The 19,008-nt window shown below is 50.7% G+C and overlaps 1 long non-coding RNA gene across 1 annotated transcript; it reads right to left on the bottom strand.

Annotated features, from left to right (window-relative positions):
* Positions 1-7,894: 7,894 nt before the first annotated feature.
* On the bottom strand, positions 7,895-10,585 carry LOC128854119 (uncharacterized). The gene is made up of 3 exons (XR_008453021.1): positions 10,437-10,585; positions 8,938-9,128; positions 7,895-8,468 (listed from the first exon to the last, which is right to left on the bottom strand). It is a non-coding gene; the product is annotated as an uncharacterized LOC128854119 (long non-coding RNA).
* Positions 10,586-19,008: the final 8,423 nt, after the last annotated feature.

Here is a 19,008-nt window from a genome sequence, read left to right as displayed (position 1 = left end):
TCGTGCAGGGATGGGTCTGGGGTCCTGCAGGGAGCGATCAGGGGGTCCTGCAGGGGTGGGTCTGGGGCCCTGCAGGGAGAAATCAGGGAGTCCTGTAGGGATGGGTCTGGGATCCTGCAGGGAGAAATCAGGGGGTCCTGTAGGGATGGGTCTGGGGTCCTGCAGGAAGCAATCAGGGGGTCCTGTAGGGATGGGTCTGGGGTCCTGCAGGGAGAAATCAGGGGGTCCTGCAGGGGTGGGTCTGGGGTCCTGCAGGGAGAAATCAGGGGGTCCTGTAGGGATGGGTCTGGGGTCCTGCAGGGAGAAATCAGGGGGTCCTGTAGGGATGGGTCAGAGGGTCCTGCAGAGAGAAATCAGGGGGTTCTGCAGGGATGGGTCTGGGGTCCTACAGGGAGAAATCAGGGGGTTTTGCAGGGATGCATCTGGGGTCCTGCAGGAAGCAATCAGGCGGTCCTGCAGGGAGAGATCAATGGGGGTCTTGTAGGAATGGGTCTGGGGGTCCTGCAGGGAGCGACTGGGGGGGTCTTGTAGGGATGGGACTGGGGTCCTCGAAGGTTGAGTGGGGGAGGCTCTGCAGGAAGCAATTGGGGAGGGTCCTGCAAGGATGGGTCTGGGGGTCCTGCAAGGAGCAATCATAGGGTCCTGCAGGGATGGGTCTGGGGTCCTGCAGGGAGCAGTCTGGGTGCTCTTGGCAGTGCCCCCAGGAGAGGGTCCAGAGCAGTCCCTGCTCACCTCAAGAGTGTTGGCCTAGGTGACCCTCATGGTCCTTTCCGACCCAAACCATTCTATGATTCCATGGCAGGCAGGACCAGAGCTGTCGCTGTGGTGGGTGAGGAGCAGAACATGGGTGGCCCTGGAAGCCTGGGCAGCTTGGTGGCGATGCTCAGCACCAGACAGTTGCTGCTGGCCCAGCCCTTCTCCCTGGGGCCTTCACCCAAGGAATCCCAAAAGAAGTTTCCTCTCCAAATGCAATCCTGTGTATGCAGGTTTGGGAAGAGCAGGGACCCACTGTGCCACGCTGCCCACAGCCCATCCCACCAAAGCTCCTGGTCCTTCGGCAACTCATCAGGCCTCATAGCTGCGTTTTCCTGAATTTGGTCCTTCGGCAGAACCTTCCTCTTAGGGAAAGCAACAGCAAAATCACAACTTAACCAAAGGGGATTGAGCGTGGGATTTGTGCACCCCCCACAACATGGTTTGTAACTCAGACAAACTGCCACAGAGCATCCTCACAGCATCCTGCAAAACCCCCAAATCCATCACACACATCAGTCTGGGTTGAGGTGAATCCAGGGCTGCCCTTGCAGCTGCTGGAAGCCCCGCAGGAGCTGCAGACAAGCACTGTGCTCCAGCTCCTGGCCGCCTTGCACCCGCAGCTCTGCGTTTGCCATGCTGACCTTATTTTAGTTTGAGGTCTAGAAGCAGCGGCATCTCCCGGGGGAGAAGGGGGTTCCCTCTTGCAGGGAGCAACAGCAGAGAGAGCTCGTGGGGATGGCCCAAGGCAATCATAAAAGGATTATGGTCCTATTTGAAAATTAACTCATTTCTATGACTTAATTGGGGACAAACGTCACAGTAGTACCTTGACTTGCAGGTAGTGCTACGGGCCAATAAATCTCTGAAGCCTGGTGAGCCGTCAGAGGCTGTTTGCTTTCCCCTCTAGCAAATAAATCATTCATGAGGCTGCTATTTTTGTAAGCTTTACACACAACTTTTAAAGTGACTTCATCAGCTTGTTTAAACATCTCGCACACCTGGGGCTGGGCACAGGCTGTAGGAGGAAATCTCTTAGAGGGAGAGCATGCATTTTTCTCTCGTTATTTTGTTTTCGAGAGGCTTGTAGAGAGTTCCTGAGCGCATTTGTTTAATAATCTAACCAGAAGAGATTTGAGGCAGATTCTTCTCTCGCACAAGCGTAAAAGGTGGCTGTCTCGTAGCCACGCTGAGCTGTGCTGACTCACTGGTAATAGTGAGCCAGAGTAACTGGGAGCCACGGTGGGTGATGCTAATGTGAGCCGACCTGACTGTGAGTACACACAGGAAGCAGACGGATGAAGTAAGAAGCTGCTATTCTTACACCCTCTGCTTTCAGACTCGGGCAAGGAAGAAGGAGTGTGTGTGCAATAATGTGTGATATGAACAGAACATCTACTAAATTGGAAGGTTTTTCATAGTCTCTGATATAAAAAGCCCCATTCTACCCTTGATGTATCGTCTTCAGGGGATGCTGGAGTTTCTCTTGCGCGTTCTGTATTAACACGTAACTCACAACACCAGGAAAACCTGATGCTTCTAAACATCCCATTGAGCCAACTGGGGGAAAAAACAGCTCAGAGCTGATTGTGTGAGTGTGAATGTGTTATTATGGACAGAGCCCGAGTCAGGAGAGTGGGAGGAGAGCTGTGAAGAGAGAGGTGGCTTATGGAGCTACATGAGATCCTGTGGGGATGTTTCTTGCTGCAGGCTGGGGAGAGAGGAAAGGAGATAATGGTAGCTGGTTACCTTCAAGAAAGAGCAATACAGAAGCATCCTACAAAGAGATGATTTTTCACATGCCAATGCTATGACAGGAAAAAGAGAATATGTTGGGTTGTGATATCAAAGTGGGTACCTGCTTTGCTATCAGATCAGAGTGCAGTGCTAAAGTTCACCTTGCAGCAAGAGACATCTAAGGGGCGGTCTAATAACTGGAGTTTCGTTCCCCAAATGTTTCTTCACTGGGAGAAGCTACCTGGCAGCAAACCTGCCAGTAGCAGTCCCCAGGTTTCTGTGCACAAACCCCTCTGAGTGAATCTGCATCAGCCCTGTCCTCCTGTGGGAAGGCTGCCAGACCCCAACTGCAGCCCCTCGGGGGCATTGCCTGCAATGAGTCACTCAACTCTGCAACTGACCCACTGAACAAGGAAAATCATCCCAGAAATGCCACCACTATTGAGACGTGCAAGGAGAAAAGAGCTCTCCTGCCCTCTAGTGCCCTTCTCCTCTCCCGCGTGGCTTCCTCCAACTCTTGGTCTCCTGCTCTCCTCCAGCCTGTGGACCAGGGCTGGGGTGATGTAGTGTCTGTCCCTGCACACATGCCAGTTCATAGCAGCCGTTCACCCCCAAATACAGCTGTCCAAGTGGGTTTCTGTAGCAGCAAATAACTGGGGTTATGTAAGGAAATACAATTTAGCCAGCCACCTCCTTGCACCATGGCTTCTGGACCAGCAACGGCCTCGATAACGGTGGTGGTCAGTGCGATTGCAAGACCCACCCAGCACCCTGTAAAGCCTTTCTTCATTATGGATGAGGAGCCCAAGTGACAGATACACCAGACTGACCCGGTGTGCCCCTTCCACACTCAGCCCTCTGCATGGAAAGTTTGGGGAAGAGGTAAAAAAAAAGAATAATGTAAGCCAAATACAGTAAAAGGACAAGATTCTCATCTCCTTTTAGTGGAGGCAACTCCTCTAAGGTCTTCACTGGTGGAAAAAAAGAGTAGTGAGGCGTCAGTATAGTGGGGAGGAGAGAAGTTGTTCAGGGAAGGGACCCTCAGCAAGTTTGCAGATGACACTAAGCTGGGAGGAAGTGTCGACCTGCTGGAGGGTAGGGAGGCTCTGCAAAGGGATCTGAACAGGCTGGAAAGATGGGCTGAGACCAATGGCATGAGGTTTAACAAGGCCAAATGCCGGGTCCTGCACTTGGGGCACAACAACCCTATGCAGTGCTACAGACTGGGGGAAGAGTGGCTGGAGAGCTGCACGGAGGAGAAGGACCTGGGGGTGCTGGTTGACAGCCGACTGAACATGAGCCAGCAGTGTGCCCAGGTGGCCAAGAAGACCAATGGCATCTTGGCTTGGATCAGAAACTTGGATCACCAGGTCCAGGAGGGTTATTCTCCCTCTGTACTCGGCACTGGTGAGACCGCACCTCGAGTACTGTGTTCAGTTCTGGACCCCTCACCACATGAAGGATGTTGAGGCTCTGGAGTGTGTCCAGAGAAGAGCAACAAAGCTGGTGAGGGGCTGGAGAAGAAGTCTTATGAGGAGCGGCTGAGAGAGCTGGGGTTGTTTAGCCTGGAGAAGAGGAGGTTGAGGGGAGACCTCATTACTCTCTGCAACTACCTGAAAGGAGGTTGTGGAGAGGAGGGAGCTGGGCTCTTCTCCCAAGTGACAGAGGACAGGACAAGAGGGAATGGCCTGAAGCTCCGCCAGGATAGAAAAAATTCTTCACGGAAAGAGTCATGGGGCACTGGCAGAGGCTGCCCAGGGAGGGGGTCGAGTCACCTTCCCCGGAGGGGTTTAAGGAACGGGTGGATGAAGTGCTTAGGGGCATGGTTTAGGGACTGTTAGGAGTGGTTGGAATCGATGATCCAGTGGGTCCTTTCCAACCTGGTAAAAAAAAAAAAAAAAAGGAGAAAACAGCATGATCATGGGGGACACAGATTCTGGGTGGGAGAGTCAGAGGAGCGATGCACAAAGGACCAGAGCTGGGAGATGAAGTAGGCAAGGTCAGAGCTTCTGTATCAGTCCCCTGGAAAACTATATAAGGGGCTGCATCAAACTTCATATGGGCAAAAAGCACAAATGAGAGACTGATTTTTGGATACATCCCCACCTTCACTTCTTCGAGGCACCTTGAGGTGTTTCGCAGGGTTTTTTGGTGCAAGAGCTAACAGTACCAGGCTGGTGCCCCCCATGGAGGTGTCATCCTGTATCCGCACTGCTGAGCCCGGGAAGGGATGGATTTTCTCTGGACCAGCCAGCAATGTCCCACTCTGGCATTTGACTGAAAGGGCTCTCTTTTCACCAGCTCTTTCCTTTAAAAAAAGGGACGTTTGGGTGTTTGCTCTAGAGGGCAGCAAAGTGCTGGCTCTGGAGTGCAGGGGTGGGGGACCAGGAGGCACTGGAGGGGGCTCATCCCTATCTGCAGGTGGGACATCCAAGCCCTGAAACACTTTCCTTGGTCCCTTCTTTGCTTGGTCACAGATTTTTGGCTTGTTTTTTTTTTTCCACTCCCCAGACAAATCTCTGAAAGGGATGAAGCACCAAAAGCAAATATGGAAAATCTCAGCACAAATCCCTGCTATCTGCCTAGAGCAAGCATCCCTGCCTTAGGCTGTGCCCCTACGGCTCATTCTCACAGCCCAGAAGGCCAACCTTACCCTGGGCTGCATCCAAAGCATCGTGGCCAGCAGGGAGGGAGGGGATTCTGCCCCTCTGTTCCTCTCTTGGGAGACCTCATCTGCAGTATTGTGTCCAGTTCTGGAATCCTCAACATAAGAAGGAGATGGAGCTGTTGGAATGGGTCCAGAGGAGGCTGCAAAGATGATCAGAGGGCTGAAGCACCTCTCATACGAGGACAGGCTGAGAGAGTTGGGGTTGTTCAGCCTGGAGAAGAGAAGGCTCTGAGGAAACCTTATAGTGACCTTCCAGTACCTGAAGGGGCTACAGGAAAGTTGGAGAGGGACTGTTCAGAAGGGCCTGTGGTGATACGATGAGGGGCAACTGGGATAAACTGGAGAGGGGCAGATTTAAACTGGACATAAGAAAGAACTTCTTCACCATGGGAGTGGGGAGGCCCTGGCCCAGGTTGCCCAGGGAAGCTGTGGCTGCCCCATCCCTGGAGGTGTTCAAGGCCAGGTTGGATGGGCCTTAGGCAGCCTGATCCATGGCAGGGGGGTGGAACTGCATAATCTTTAAGGTCCTTTCCAACTGTTCTATGATTCTATGATTGTTGGCTTCAGGAATCCAAGCCTGACAGATCCTTTGGCTGCTTGAGACCTATCACTCCCTGTGAGACCCAAAGATGCTTTGGCTACTGGGACATTTTTTGTCAAAAAAACCCCCAAACAATTACACTTTTGGGCAGCCTGATCCAGTGGGAGGTGTCCCTGCCCATTGCAGGGGGGTTGGAACTGGATGATCTTTGAGGTCCCTCCCAACTCAGGCTATTTTATGATTCTATCCATTAAAGTGGCAGCTTAAAGTGAAGCTCTTGCAATCTTTTGTGGAAGTAAGTAAAAAGGAAGCAACATATATCTGGAAGATAACATACATCCAAGGATGAAGGCTGAGAAGAATTCCAGCCCCTGGAATTATAGAAGAGCAAAAACCAGAGAAATTAACAACTTTCGACAACCCCCTCGTACATTTAAAGTAATTAGGAAGGTCAGGTTAGAAGGAGAAAAGGTCATAAAGTTTTTTCTCTGGTTTAATCTTACCCCTCTACCGGGAACTATATTTCACGGTGGAGAAATAAATATGTGAATCACCACAAAATATATATTGGCTAACACCAAAGGGAGAGGATAACAAGGCATCTGGTACTTCAAGGTATTTCTGTCAGCACTTCCTTAGTGGTCAGACATCTGGCTGTCCTTTCACCTCGCCATGCGCTGAGGTTCACATCAATAGCTCCTCCTCTGGAGCTTGTTGAGATAGTGGCAGGTAATTCAATAAAGATCTTTGCTGTGCATGGCTGGATCTCAGCTGCTGACTCCGCTGACCAAATCATGTGTCCATCATCCTTGCTGTTCCTGAAGAAGAAAAGCAGCTCTGAGCAGGAATTCTGAAGCCCGTTCTGGTTCATGTGCTGTAGGTTATATTCTGGCTCTGGAGTCTCTGTTGGTGAGAACAGGACAGGTGGGAAGACCCCTCTTTTCTTTCAGAACCCAGGAAACAGCACATGCTGGGCAGTTCTTTCTGCTTACAAATTCTGAGGGCATCTTCCTAGAGACACAGATGGTCCCAAGCTCATTGCAGTAGGGTGGTTTGCACATCGGCGAGTGCCACTCTGCATCACAGGAGCCGTAGACAGGCACTGGAGCTAGAGCTATATTAAATATAAATATAGCTAGAGCTATATTAAATGGAAAACAAACAAACAAACAAAAACAACAAAAAAAAAAGGAAAAGATAATGTGGAGATTTTTCTCAGAACATCAGCTGCTGTTGCAAAGATGATGGGCTAGGAGACATTTCCCTGCGTCACAGTGGTCCACTGCCAGCAAAACTGAAAGAGAAGTAGCTCAGCCCACTGAAAACAGCACCTGTGTGTTTGCCCACAGCCAGTGGCCACCAGCTCTTACAGACCTTGACCAACATCTCTGTGCTGAGCAAGCAGCGAGGTTGAAGTTTGTTGCATCATGGTATAGGCTGCTGGGCACATCAGGTCTGTGGGGAGTTTACTTTAGACTCTGCTTGGTATGACTGAATTTTTCCTTCATCTGAAGTGTCATTACGGGTCACCGCTGGAGAAGGGATGCTAGGAGATGGACACACTTCCATGGCAAACCTTCCCTTTCAATCAGACGCTGGTCCTGCTGCCCACAAAGATCAGAGGACCTCCATCTCCAGACCTTCTTCATCACCGAGTAGGTCATGTCCACCTCCATGGAGGATCTCTCAGAGAGAGAGACAAATCACCATGTGGACTGGGGGTATTCAGGAGGGACAGGATGGAGCTGCCTAATTCAGAGCATCAGAAGCAAACTCAGCTCCCACACAAGTGCTCTTTAAAACCTAGCTTTTCTTCCAGGGCATTTTCCATGGACAAGTGACCCTTTCCGCCCCACATTACAGACCAAGCAAAAGTTGAAGGTGACACAAATCACTCCCTGTAGGAAAGAAGTGAAACCAAAATGACTCGAAAAAAAGGAAATCAAAATCAATATTCCAAAGTCAAATAATAAAAATAGTGTTATGGAAACAGAGGTCACCCAGAGAAAAATGTAACAGGACACGACAGCCCAGCTCTCTGATTTCCTATCTCTGCCAATCCCAGGTGGGAAGACTTTATGCCCAAGCCAAAGTGTCATCTGCCCACATTATCGAAGCACCATACAGTTTATACAGCTTACAGCAAAAACACAGACCTGAAAAGATGGGGGAGAGAGACCCGAGGGAACTGGGTGAGATGCAGAGGGTCACGGTCTGAAATAGTGGAGGTCTTGCGCGGCAGGAATGAGCTGTGTAGGCAAACCCACCTGGGGAGACCAGCAGTGAATAAAGAGGCTGACTGAGATGTGCTGGATCTTGAAGAATACATGGGAGCAAAGGATCCAGGCTGGGGGAACGCAGTGCTCCCTCTGAGCAGCGAGTGAGGCCAGCACGGAGGATGCATGCGGGAGAGAAGAGCTGTGTTTGCTTACAGAAGGGCATCACTTTCAGTGCAGAAAGCTAACCTGGGGCAGGCAGGACTCTCTGTGCCTCAGTTTGCCCTCTTGTAAAAGGGCCTTTTCACCTCTGCAATGGGGCAAGAAAGACACAGAACCCTCTGGACCTCATTTGTGAGCACCGCAGCCAGCCTGGCAGCCAGCACAGAGATGAACCAGCAATCCTCACCCAGTCCCTCCGCCGTCCCTCTCAGCAGTGTGCAGGGTGATGGGCTGCCTTATCTCGTGCAAGTCTCCTTTTCGGCTCTTCTGTCCCTGAAGGAGGTACCGGCCCACCCTCATGCCAATTCCATTATGCCACACAAGTCCCAGCCTGGATACATGCCAGAGAGCATTGTAAATGTGGGGCACGTAGCCCTGATAATGATGTAAACTTCAAACCATTATTTTTCAGCCCAGAGCGCTTCTCTTCATTGTCAAGCCGGTGCTGTTGGTTGTTTAATGTATTTTTTTTCCTCCTTTTTTTTTTTTGTTTTTCAAACTTGACCTCCTGATTCTGCCTGGGAATTTATGTTGGATTCTTTTTATTATTGCCTTTTTTTTTTTTCCATGAAGTTAGCAACAGGGAGATAAACTTCCCATGAAGTCCCTTTTGCCAACAAAGCTTTCTTTAGCAGAACAGACAATGGAAGAGCAAAACTAATGCTCTGGATGGACATGACATTTCCAGCACCGTGGTGACCACAGTGGCTGCTCTCTCACCTCTCTCCCCCTGCAGCTGTCCCAGCGGTTGCCTTCAGCTCTGTGAAAGGCTAATTTCCTTGTCAGCCGTGTCAGCCTACCTGGGCCAAGAGGTCCCACTGCAGGAGTTGGAGCTGCTCAATTCTTTGTAGCCCCATCCTGGAAGTCACTCCTCCAATTGCTGTTACCAGCTTTGTTATCTTGTTTTGCTTCTTTTGGTCTTCAGTGCTTTTCTGCAGGCTGGGGTATTTGGGGGGGTGTCCCCTGTGCTCTTACGGATAGCTGGACTTAACTGAGAAATAAGGAGAAAAAATAAAATGTGTGGTGAGATGGAAGGATTGAAATCTCGGTCAGGGTCCTGTCTCCATTCCACAATGGAAGATCCAGAGCGCTGGGAAGAAGGCACAAAGCTCACAAAGTCTGAATCCTCCTGCCCACCTATCTTTGCACACCTAACTGGAACCATTCTCCCCAGGGACCTGTGATCAGCCTCCCAGCTCGCCCAGTTGGTCTGTGTCCCCGAGGCCACCATGTGGTCCAGTGGGGAGGTGATGGGGGGGTGCAGCCAGAAGGGATATCTCTGCATCTCCTGCCTGGAAGAAGAGGCACAGATGAGCTTCTCCACAAGAGAAACTTCTCTGCAAGAGCTTCTCCATGGCAGGGGTGGGTTGGAACTAGATGATCTTTAAAGTCCCTTCCAACCCAAACTATTCAATGATTCCATGATAAGAGCAGTCCCTGCACCTCTGCAGGTCATTCAGCCTTCATTTCTGTTACCATGGGGCCAAATCGTCTTTTGTCCCCAGCTTAAAGTTTGCTAGGGTTTAGCTCCATTGCTGATAAAACTGACCCAGCTGTGGTCTGGCTGGCAGAAAACCCAGTGTGCAGCACATTTCAGATGGACATAAAGACCCATTTCCTTGTGGTTGGGATGGGAAGAAAATAAATATCTCATTAGTCCCACCACCAGCAGGCTAGAAAAACAGTGAAACCCAAATCCCAACTGAAGGAGACCCAAAGGATAAAATCAGGGAATCATAGACCAGTCACTTTGCAAGAAGAATAAAATGAACTGATTTAACTAATAAAGCATCCGGATGAGCATAAGTGGGGAAAACCACTTGGTAAAGGGGATTGCCCCTCTCCAACACCCCAACAGCAGGACACACATCACAGGCAGTGGGGCCACTGCCTGCCACCCCCTGGCCTACCAGGTCTCCCAAGAGCCCAATTAATTTTGTACAAACTGGGCCATTCCCCCATTCAAACAGGAGCCCGTGCACCCATTGGTAGGTTTGGATTTGTGAACACAAGAAGCTGCTGAGACTGCAGAGAGCTGGAGCTCAGTGGAGCCCGTGTGGGACTGAGCCAAGGAGGGGGAACACAGTCACTCCCCATCACCCAGGGATGCTGCTAAGGCACCTGGCAGAGCAGCAGCATCGCTTCTGCGTTCAGAGAGTCCAGAGAAGCTCTGGACTGTGGAGCATCAAGACCTGAGGGAGCCTCAAAAATAGCTCTCTGAGTCCCAGCAATGGCTGAGAAATGCTAAGGAGAGGGGAAAAAAAGAGCAAGAGCTGGGCAACACAACTGTGGATCTCACCTACTGTGACAACTCCAACGCAGACAGGGAGAAAAACACGGATCCTTCTGCTGGTGGATGGGGTCTTACTGAGAAATAAGCTCTCAGCAAAGCAGCCTGGGGATTGCTGTTGGCAGGTCACACGCGAAGCGATGGGCAGAACCATCCCCTTCCCCAAAGCCAGCGGGTCTGTGCAATGCAGGGAGAGATGGCAAACCTGAAAAAGCTGCCATGACTTTATAAACTTCACCTTCAGCAGGAGTCTGCCCTCATCCCCCCCCATCATCTCAGCAAAGATAGAGCAGAAATGGAAAAGATCCAGAAAAGTGCAACAAATAGCATCAATAATCTATGAGAAGAGATTAGAAAGATTTAGGACTATTTAGTTTAAGAAGAAAAGGGGATGGGATAGAGGTGAAGATAAGGAAGGCATGGCAGAGGCATACAAAGCAATGGCTGGTGCCTGGAGAAGGTGCCTGGGTGCATGCTTTTGCCCCTGCAGCAGCAGAAGAGGAGACAGTCAATGCAATTAGAGGATGATACCTTTTAAACAACAAGTAGAAAATACTGACAGGCAAAACTGCAGGACCCCCCACCATGAAATTTCAAGGGAACGTGGAATTCAGCAGGATCCACAACGCCTGTGAGCATAAACCAGAACACAACCAGTGTTTGCCAGGGTTAAACTGAATAAGATTCATACTGTCCCATCCTAGTTCTGTACCTTTAAGCTCTCCCGCGTGGCCTCTGCTGAGGGCAGGACAGTGGGGTGGCAAAACAAACTTCCAGGAGTAATTCCTACACCTCCAGCAGCCTCATGTTAAATAGCCTGAGGACAGGCCCAGAGCTACTGATGGGGAAACAGGAGCTGGATTTCAGCAGCTGCCTGGAATAGATCCCGTAAGCGTCCTTGAGGGACTTGGCCGTGAGATGAGAGAAATACATTTGAGGACCTATAAAAAAAGCAACAGCGAATAATAATAGTTGGCACCTATGGTGTGTCCTTCATCCCTGGATCTCAAAGTAAGCTCCCGTGAATGTCTCCTGTCTGCCTTGAGAAACTGAGGCATGGTGAAACACAGGCACATGTGCAGCAGCTCAGCTGAGAGCCTGCGGCTCCTGCACATGTGTGCAATGCACCAACAACCTTCCCTCCCTGCGCTCCTAGCTGGCAGCAAGGTGCGTAAACATGAACGCTGCAAATAAAGAAAAGCAGATAATAAGTTCAGGATGAGATGACTACTCAAGGAGGGCTCCAGGGTGGAGGAAAGGATGCTAGCTGGCTGGCATTGGCTGCCCTGCAGCAAACAGTATCCGCAGGGACAGTGGGGTCTGCAGCCGAAGCAGCTCAGGTGCCTCCTGCATAGCAGGGAGGAGGGACAGGTCACACCTGGCTTGGAAGCATGGGACAACAGGAGCAGTGGGGACCACCTGCTCCACCTGATTTATTGGAGGGTTTTGCTGGGTTGCTGCGAGAGGCCAAAGAAGAGGATTATACAGGAGCTTGTCAGGAGGCCAATGACATTTATAAAGTATTAATCCCTGCAGTGTGTCACTCACCAGCGTGTTTGATAATGGTTCTGTGCTGGCTTCCATGGTCTCTTGCCTCTCTGCTGCTCAGGAGTGGTTTTGATATACCTCAGGGACTCCACGGATTTTTTTTTTTGCCTTAGTCACGTTTTCTACCAGCAATTTCTCCTCCTCCTGTCCCAGGGCTGATCTCTCCTCCTGGAATTACCACACAGCTTGCTTCGATCATCTGCTTCCACCCCGCTATCTCAAGTCCACAACTTCTCTGCTCTCCTGACACAATCCCCAATGCTGTCTCTAGGGCCAACTTGGCCCTATTTCATCTTTAAACGAGGCTTAAAAGACTCTTTACAGGGCTAACGGGGGAGAAACCAATATTCTGCCTCCATACACGTGTGGATTCCCACCAGCTCCAGCCCAGCCCAATGGCACCTGGCTTTGCTGGGACTCAGGGAGCGTCACACTACGGTGACACCATGGTGACAACTCTGGTTGCTTGGCCACCCTCAGGGAAGAGAAAATGAGTAACTGTATCTTTAAAACAAAGATTAGATGTAATTTTCCCCCTCCTTCTCTCCCTCCCTTTCTTTCTCCTTTTTTAAAGGGAACTTGTCAAGGTTTCCATCAATAATAGATAATGGTGCATCACTCTGGCAGGTTACACCCTCCGGCTGTTTTGATATTTTCCAGAGAATTTGTCAGCAATCTTACAGCAAAGGAGGGATGGGGGAGGGGTGCAGGGGGGTGAGAGGCCTCATTAATTTTTTGTCATTTGCATTCCCGCTGTTAAATAATGTATTGATTGCTCTTTCTCTCTCCCTCTTTTAATTCTCTCTCTTCTGCAGCGTCTCGCAGCCGATGGCCCTCACTCTGTGACAGATGAGTTTGTCAGAGGCACCAGACAGCTTGTGCTCCCCAGGACAGGGCTGGGAAAGCTCAATGTGACCCCGGCGCCGTCTCCAGCACAGCTGTGACACAAGTCACAGCTCACAGTGGCACTGCCTCCTCGCAGGGGGACACCGACGTCTCCCTCAAATCAGTTAAGACATCCCAGTCTATGACTTCGTGACTCACCAAACTTCTGTGGTTTGGGAGGTCAAAGACAGCAATGTGTGGGTCCTGGCATGCTTGGAGATTGTCAAAGGAAGAATTGCCAAGATGTTGGAGGAATGGTAGTGACCTACAACTGGGGAAGCCATCACCCCTGCCCTTGCCCGCCGCCAGCTTTGCTCCTCAGGGAGCTGCAGGGCTCCGCAAGAAGGAGCTGCTGGAAGAGCCAACATGGGCAGCCCTGACCTCAGGAGGGCAGGGAAAATGGAACTGTTGAGGAGATTCTGCTCCTTCTAACTTCAGCAGGGATCTGCTTCTCCATCGTTTCAATGGACCTGAACCCAAGGCCTTGGGAAGCCAGAAAGATGCAAGGTCCATTGAATTGGCACCTGAGCTAAACAAGAATTTACACATGATTAGGGCTTTGCTTGGCTTAATGCGGCTTGGCTTCCTTTTTAATTAATAAATACTTAATTACATAGTTAATATTTTAATATTTCCTTTTAAAAAGTCTGATTTAATAGAGTTACTGCCGGCTATTTGTTTTGTATGACTTTTATGTTTATCTTCCTCTTTCATTTCTCATTCCCCCCTCCACCTACTGCTCTAATCCCTGAAGCTCCCAGTGGATCTTTGCTATTGGAAATTAACAGCGGGGCTTTCAGCTGAAATGGAATCGGGCCCTTGGTGCTGACATCCTTCAGCCGAAGGTGCTAATGTGAGTTATTAGCACTCGAGTACTTCATCACAGATATACCAACCCCTGGGGAGGAGAGAAGGGAGGTGAGATGGTGCTGGAGCTGCCCAGGGAGGTGGGAGAGGAGCCACGGTGTGAGTGGGTGCAGGGCTGGGGCAAAAGATCATCCCCAAAGACGAGGAGAGCCCTGAGCCTGCGTTTGTTTGCCTTTCAGCCAAACCTTACCCGTGTGCACAGCTCTTCTCAGGAGCAGCACGCCTGTACCCAGGCAAGGATGGAGAAGGGTCCCAGCAATGAGGATGGAGCGGAGATGGACAGGACCCCCTGCAGCAGTGACAGCTCTGCACCTCCTCTCCTAGGCCATTGGTTCCTTGTTCCAGCATTTCTTGCTCCGGCACGGTGCCCATGCCAAGCCCTGCATATGAATGGATGGATACATTGAGAATGATGCTGAATTAAAGCAACTTTGGCTTCCCACTTTGTCTCCCTCCCTCGCACCCCAGGCAGCCTCCCTGCCTCTCAACCAGCCCACCTGACCAGCAATGCCCAGCTTCAAAGCAACGTTCCCATGGCCTGGATGGGCTGAGCCATATGGGACTATGCCTCACCTGCTGTGGGATATCTTCTCCAGCCTCTCTGGAGGAGCACACGGTGGGGAAAGTAGGTGTTTCTGCAGTAATGTCTGTAAACAGCCTGCTGGGATAATAAAACAAATAAACAGAAGAGTTACAGCCAAGGCAGTCGGGGCACCATAAAACAGGCTAAAAGCAAACACAGCATTGTTAATCCATCATAAAATAACAGCCTCTTATGATCCTGAATGCATCAAAATGAATGTGAGACCAGCGGGGTCGCAATGGAACCAGGGACGCATTGAATGTGAAGTAGGGCTGTAAGTGGTTGGGTGGAAACAAACCCCAACCTGTTGGGTACCCAGTAAATCAGGACTCTGTGAACTCCAAGCTTTCTGCCCAGGTGAGTTTAAACCCAGTACTGCCAGTTCAGGCGAGGGAGAGAGTTGTATTGCAGATACCTTTGTCTTGCGGTCTCCTTTCCTCTCGTGTCCAGAGATAACTGGGATGTCCCTGGAAGCGATGGCCTTCGCCGGGATCAGTCATCTCGGTGCACATGTGCTGATGGGAGGTGCAGGCACAGCTCTAATGTGGGGGCAGAGACATCGATGAGGCTCTGGTGGCTGAGCAGGGAGAACAGGGGGTGACCCATATTCCTGGCAGGATGTGAAACACCGGGGTGCTGGGTCCCAAATCCCTGTAGCTGTGGCAGGATCGAGCTTTACTCGCTCTGCTGGCGAAACCAGAGGTGATGGGGCAGTACATTGGGAAGGAGAAGATGAAACAGGTTGGGATGGAAACTTAATAGGACTCTTTAAGTGCGTCATCTTCCCCACTCAGAAGGTTTCTGCGCATGCGAGGGTGAGAGAAGAAAACCCACCAGGCGCTAAAAAATCCATGTAACTTTGCTGACTGGAGGCACTGGTGCTAATGAAGTCACCAGAGAGCTGGGATTCCTTTGGCAGCTCTGACATTGTTCTGTGTGACCATTTTTTAATTCAGTCTGAGGAAACCACAATAAAAATGTAAAAGCTGTGCACAAGTGCAGCATTCCCAGGCAGCAACCAATCCCTCCAGTTTGCCCACTGTCTGGGCAGGTAGTGGGTTTGGGAATGGGGATGAAAAGAGCTCCTCAAGGGATGCTCAGGTCACCCATAGAGAAGCTCAGATCTACCCAGATCCAGGCTGAGAGCACCTCCTGGGACTCATGAGGGAAACCCAAGTCCCATCCCAGACCAAGGGGATGCCCTGGGGCTGTGCCCAGCTGTCCTGGGGGCAAACGGGCAGCAGGAGATCAAATGCATGGTGAGGAGGGCAGGGACAGGAAGATGGACAACATTTACCACGTTTGATTTCAAAGCATTTCACGGGCACCATATACACGCTCAGCGCTGCTGACAGAGAGCCATCCTTGGAGAAAACGCCCGGAAGGGTCCAGTAGATAACCCTTCAGGTTGAAGGTTGTTTTCTAAAAGCAATGGCTTTATAGATCAGTGTATGTATATTTAAACATACACTCCAAACATATTAATACATTAGTATATTTATATTTAACATAATATATTAATAATATCCTTAAATGCAGGTGCACACACACACATATATATATATTTAATAAGCTCAGGGCCTTAGTCTGCCCCAGCAGCAACGACTTTGGCAGAGACTATTTCTGGGAGCCTCACAAGTGTCTGCTGGATCCCCTATTCCTTGCCGCAGCATTTTTTTACTTGAGCAGAGGTGTTAAAGAGGAGCCTCTTCACTGTCTGGGAGCCACTGGTGCTCAGCTGTCCTCACAGGGAGGAGCAGACGGATGTCCCTCGGGGTCCTTCAGTGCCTCTTCTTAATTAGAAACTTCGTCTTTAAATCTTAAGTGCCCTTCTGCAGGGTTAGGCGCTCTCACCTGCTTAATTGTGGGAGATTATTTTCTGGTCTCTTAAAAAAAACCAAACCAACAGCTACTCCAAACCCTTCAGTCTTCTTTCAATTCTTTTCATTTCACCTCATTTAATTCCTTGCCAGCTTAATGACTCGGTAGTAATGAATAAGATGAAAATTAGGGCTTAATAAGTGTTAAGAAAAGACAGTTTTCTCGCTGATGAAGGGAGCATGCTGGTGGGAAAGCAGTCTGAGGAGAGCACAGAGAGAACCCCAAAGCTCTTCCTGACCTTGAGATGGGCAATAGCAACTCGGGGCTGTAACCGGTGACAGTGACAGGCTGCAGCCAGGACCAGTGACATGCCAGTCCTGGGACAAGGATGCTGGAAGGAAGCATCCAGCTTGGATATCAGGAGGGGTGGCTTAGGGGCTGCTGGAGGGGAGGGAATGGTGCCCAGTTCAGCATCCCAACTGCCCCATTGCAGCTGCAGCCCCAGGGCAGGCTGAGCTGGGGGTGCAGCCCTGTGCGGGCAAGCCCGGCAGGTCGGGAAAGCCCAAAAATTGCAGTGCCCCCCATGTTTGCGGAACCCCACTCCCTACCTGGAGAGGTGGCTTTAGCTGGCAAAGCCCTACAGCTTTTGGTGGGGTGGCACTCACCAGACCTGTGCAACAGAGCTCAGCAAGGCAGTGGTACCTCCAGCCCCAGGGCTGTGATTATGGGACCAAAACTTCTGTAATTCCACCGTGCACGTCACTGACCCACCACCATCTGCCTGGGGGGCCAAATTCTTCTCTGGTCACAACTGTGCTGGTGATACGCTGGGATCGGCATCCGGCCACGGGTGGTGTCAAACTGCTAGAAACGTACTATTGCACCTGCCTCTTTGTTGGCTGGAGAGGTGCCCGGGAGCAACAGCTCTGGGCTTCCCTGGGGCACAGCCCTGCACCCGCGGGTAGGATGGTGCTTTTTGCTGACTCAGCTGGAGCAAAGAACCTGCTGAGTCAGCAGAGGAAGCGCTGGTAGGAGCCTCTACATAAAGCCAGCAGTATTCAGAGCACAGATGGTTACCGGAACCTGAGCATCACAGGCACAAGCGTGACCCTGTCGGTGAGGATCCGTAATCAGATCAGCAATACAAATGGCTTCCTAATGGGCCCTGAGAGCCACCTCCATCTCTGCCGCTGGCTGCGTTATTCAAGCGAGTGGCTACTCGATCATCTCATTTGTGGGACACCAGCCACCCTCTGCCCCCAATTTTTTTTTCAGTGTTGCCAGTGGTTTTTCCTCCCAGAGATTGGTTTGTTCCTTCTGCTCCCGGGTGCTGTCACTTTGGAGATGCTGGTCATTTTTAAAGTGCATTTCTTGCTTTTTTGATCCTTGTTTTACTTTGTTTGGAGTAACTGGACATGCCCGAGGGAGCATACTGGACCGAAGCTCTGGTTAACTCATCTGTGCGGATCTGCAGAGGGCTCCGGGCGCAGCCCAGGTTATTTAGGGGCAAGGCTGTTTGCAAGGAAGGTTTTATGCAAAGCAAAAGCGTAAATCCCAGCACCTCTAGTTAACCCAAAGAACCTGCCAGGTGGCAGTACCAGCAGTCCTGGCTGGAGCCAAGGAATGAGCCCTGTCCTGCCGCTGCCCTTGCTCGGCTTGGCTGTGTGGGATGGGGCCATGGAGGAGCCGTCTGGGATCGACAAAAGAGCATTTCTCATTAAAGCTACACGCTGGAAGTTCAGAATGGATTCACATCCTCATACCCACCCTGGGACCGTGCAATATTATACACATGCAACTTTAATTCCAGCCTTTCCAGGTGAAACAAGATGCTGAAACCCAAGGACTGCAAAGCACGTGCAGGGTTTGCAGGCAGTGGAGCCACCCTTCCATCAGCTCTTTTTCCAGGTGCAGAGGGGAGGCTTCAGGGATTTTAATTCCCCTTTGCAAGGAAGAGATGGAAACTGAGGGTCAACTGAGCTGCAGAAATCTTTACCAAGGGTGATGCAGGAGGGAAAAAAAAAATGCAAGTTGAAGAGAAAAATAGATGAGGAGCTCAAAGAGAGATGGGCAAACTGCTTCAGGCTCAGGAAATTACCTGAGCCAAAACCAGCTGATACTAAAAAAAAAATACTAGAGGGCCTAAACACAAAATGTAAGTAGGGATCAAACCCCTTGATCCATTCCTCCTCTCTCTTGTGTATCTGCTTGCAATTACAATTAGAGCCAGGGGTCCTCCAATGCACTAAAAAGCCAGCATTTTGTAGCAGCACCTCCAGCAAACCCCAGTGGGGAGGAGCACGTGGAAAACCTTGGCCAGGAGAGCCAGTGCGGTGGAGCAGCTGGAAGTGGCAGTAGGAGCTGGACCGGGCTGGGATGTGCTGGTGGGCAGCTGCTGCCGTGCGCCCAGGCTGGGTGATGAGGGGGTGGGTGCATCTATTTCAAGGGGGGGTGTGCATCGTGCTGGGAAAATAACTGATTTAGATGGGGAAATGTCTTCCTGCTGGCACTGTGTACTATAGATCCATAAATAACCAGCCCTTAAAAGCAATTGCCTCAACTAAATCAGAGAGGCATGTAAACATCCCAAAGCTGCATGACTAATAAGGGGAAATTATACTTTAGAAGTGGCTCCGTTACTCGCCTTCTTGAAGAGCCTCTCCCTATTGCTTCAAACACGGTGGCACAGACAGTGGTGGCGTGAAAGGTCCTGGATGCTTCGTGCTGCCGAAGCTGCCCTGGCAGCAGGGAAAGCTGGGAGCACACATCCTGACTCTGCCATTTCACTGCCATGGAGGAAAAAAGGAGGGAAAGGGAAAACAAATGCTGCTCTTCTTGCAGGAAAAAAGCCAATGATTGAGGAGCGGATCTGGGATC

The sequence above is a fragment of the Cuculus canorus genome, chromosome 19, assembly GCF_017976375.1.
Source record: "Cuculus canorus isolate bCucCan1 chromosome 19, bCucCan1.pri, whole genome shotgun sequence".
Taxonomy (NCBI): Eukaryota; Metazoa; Chordata; class Aves; order Cuculiformes; family Cuculidae; genus Cuculus; species Cuculus canorus.
Note: the sequence above shows the minus strand (reverse complement) of the source record. Positions and strands in the feature narration are given on the sequence as shown.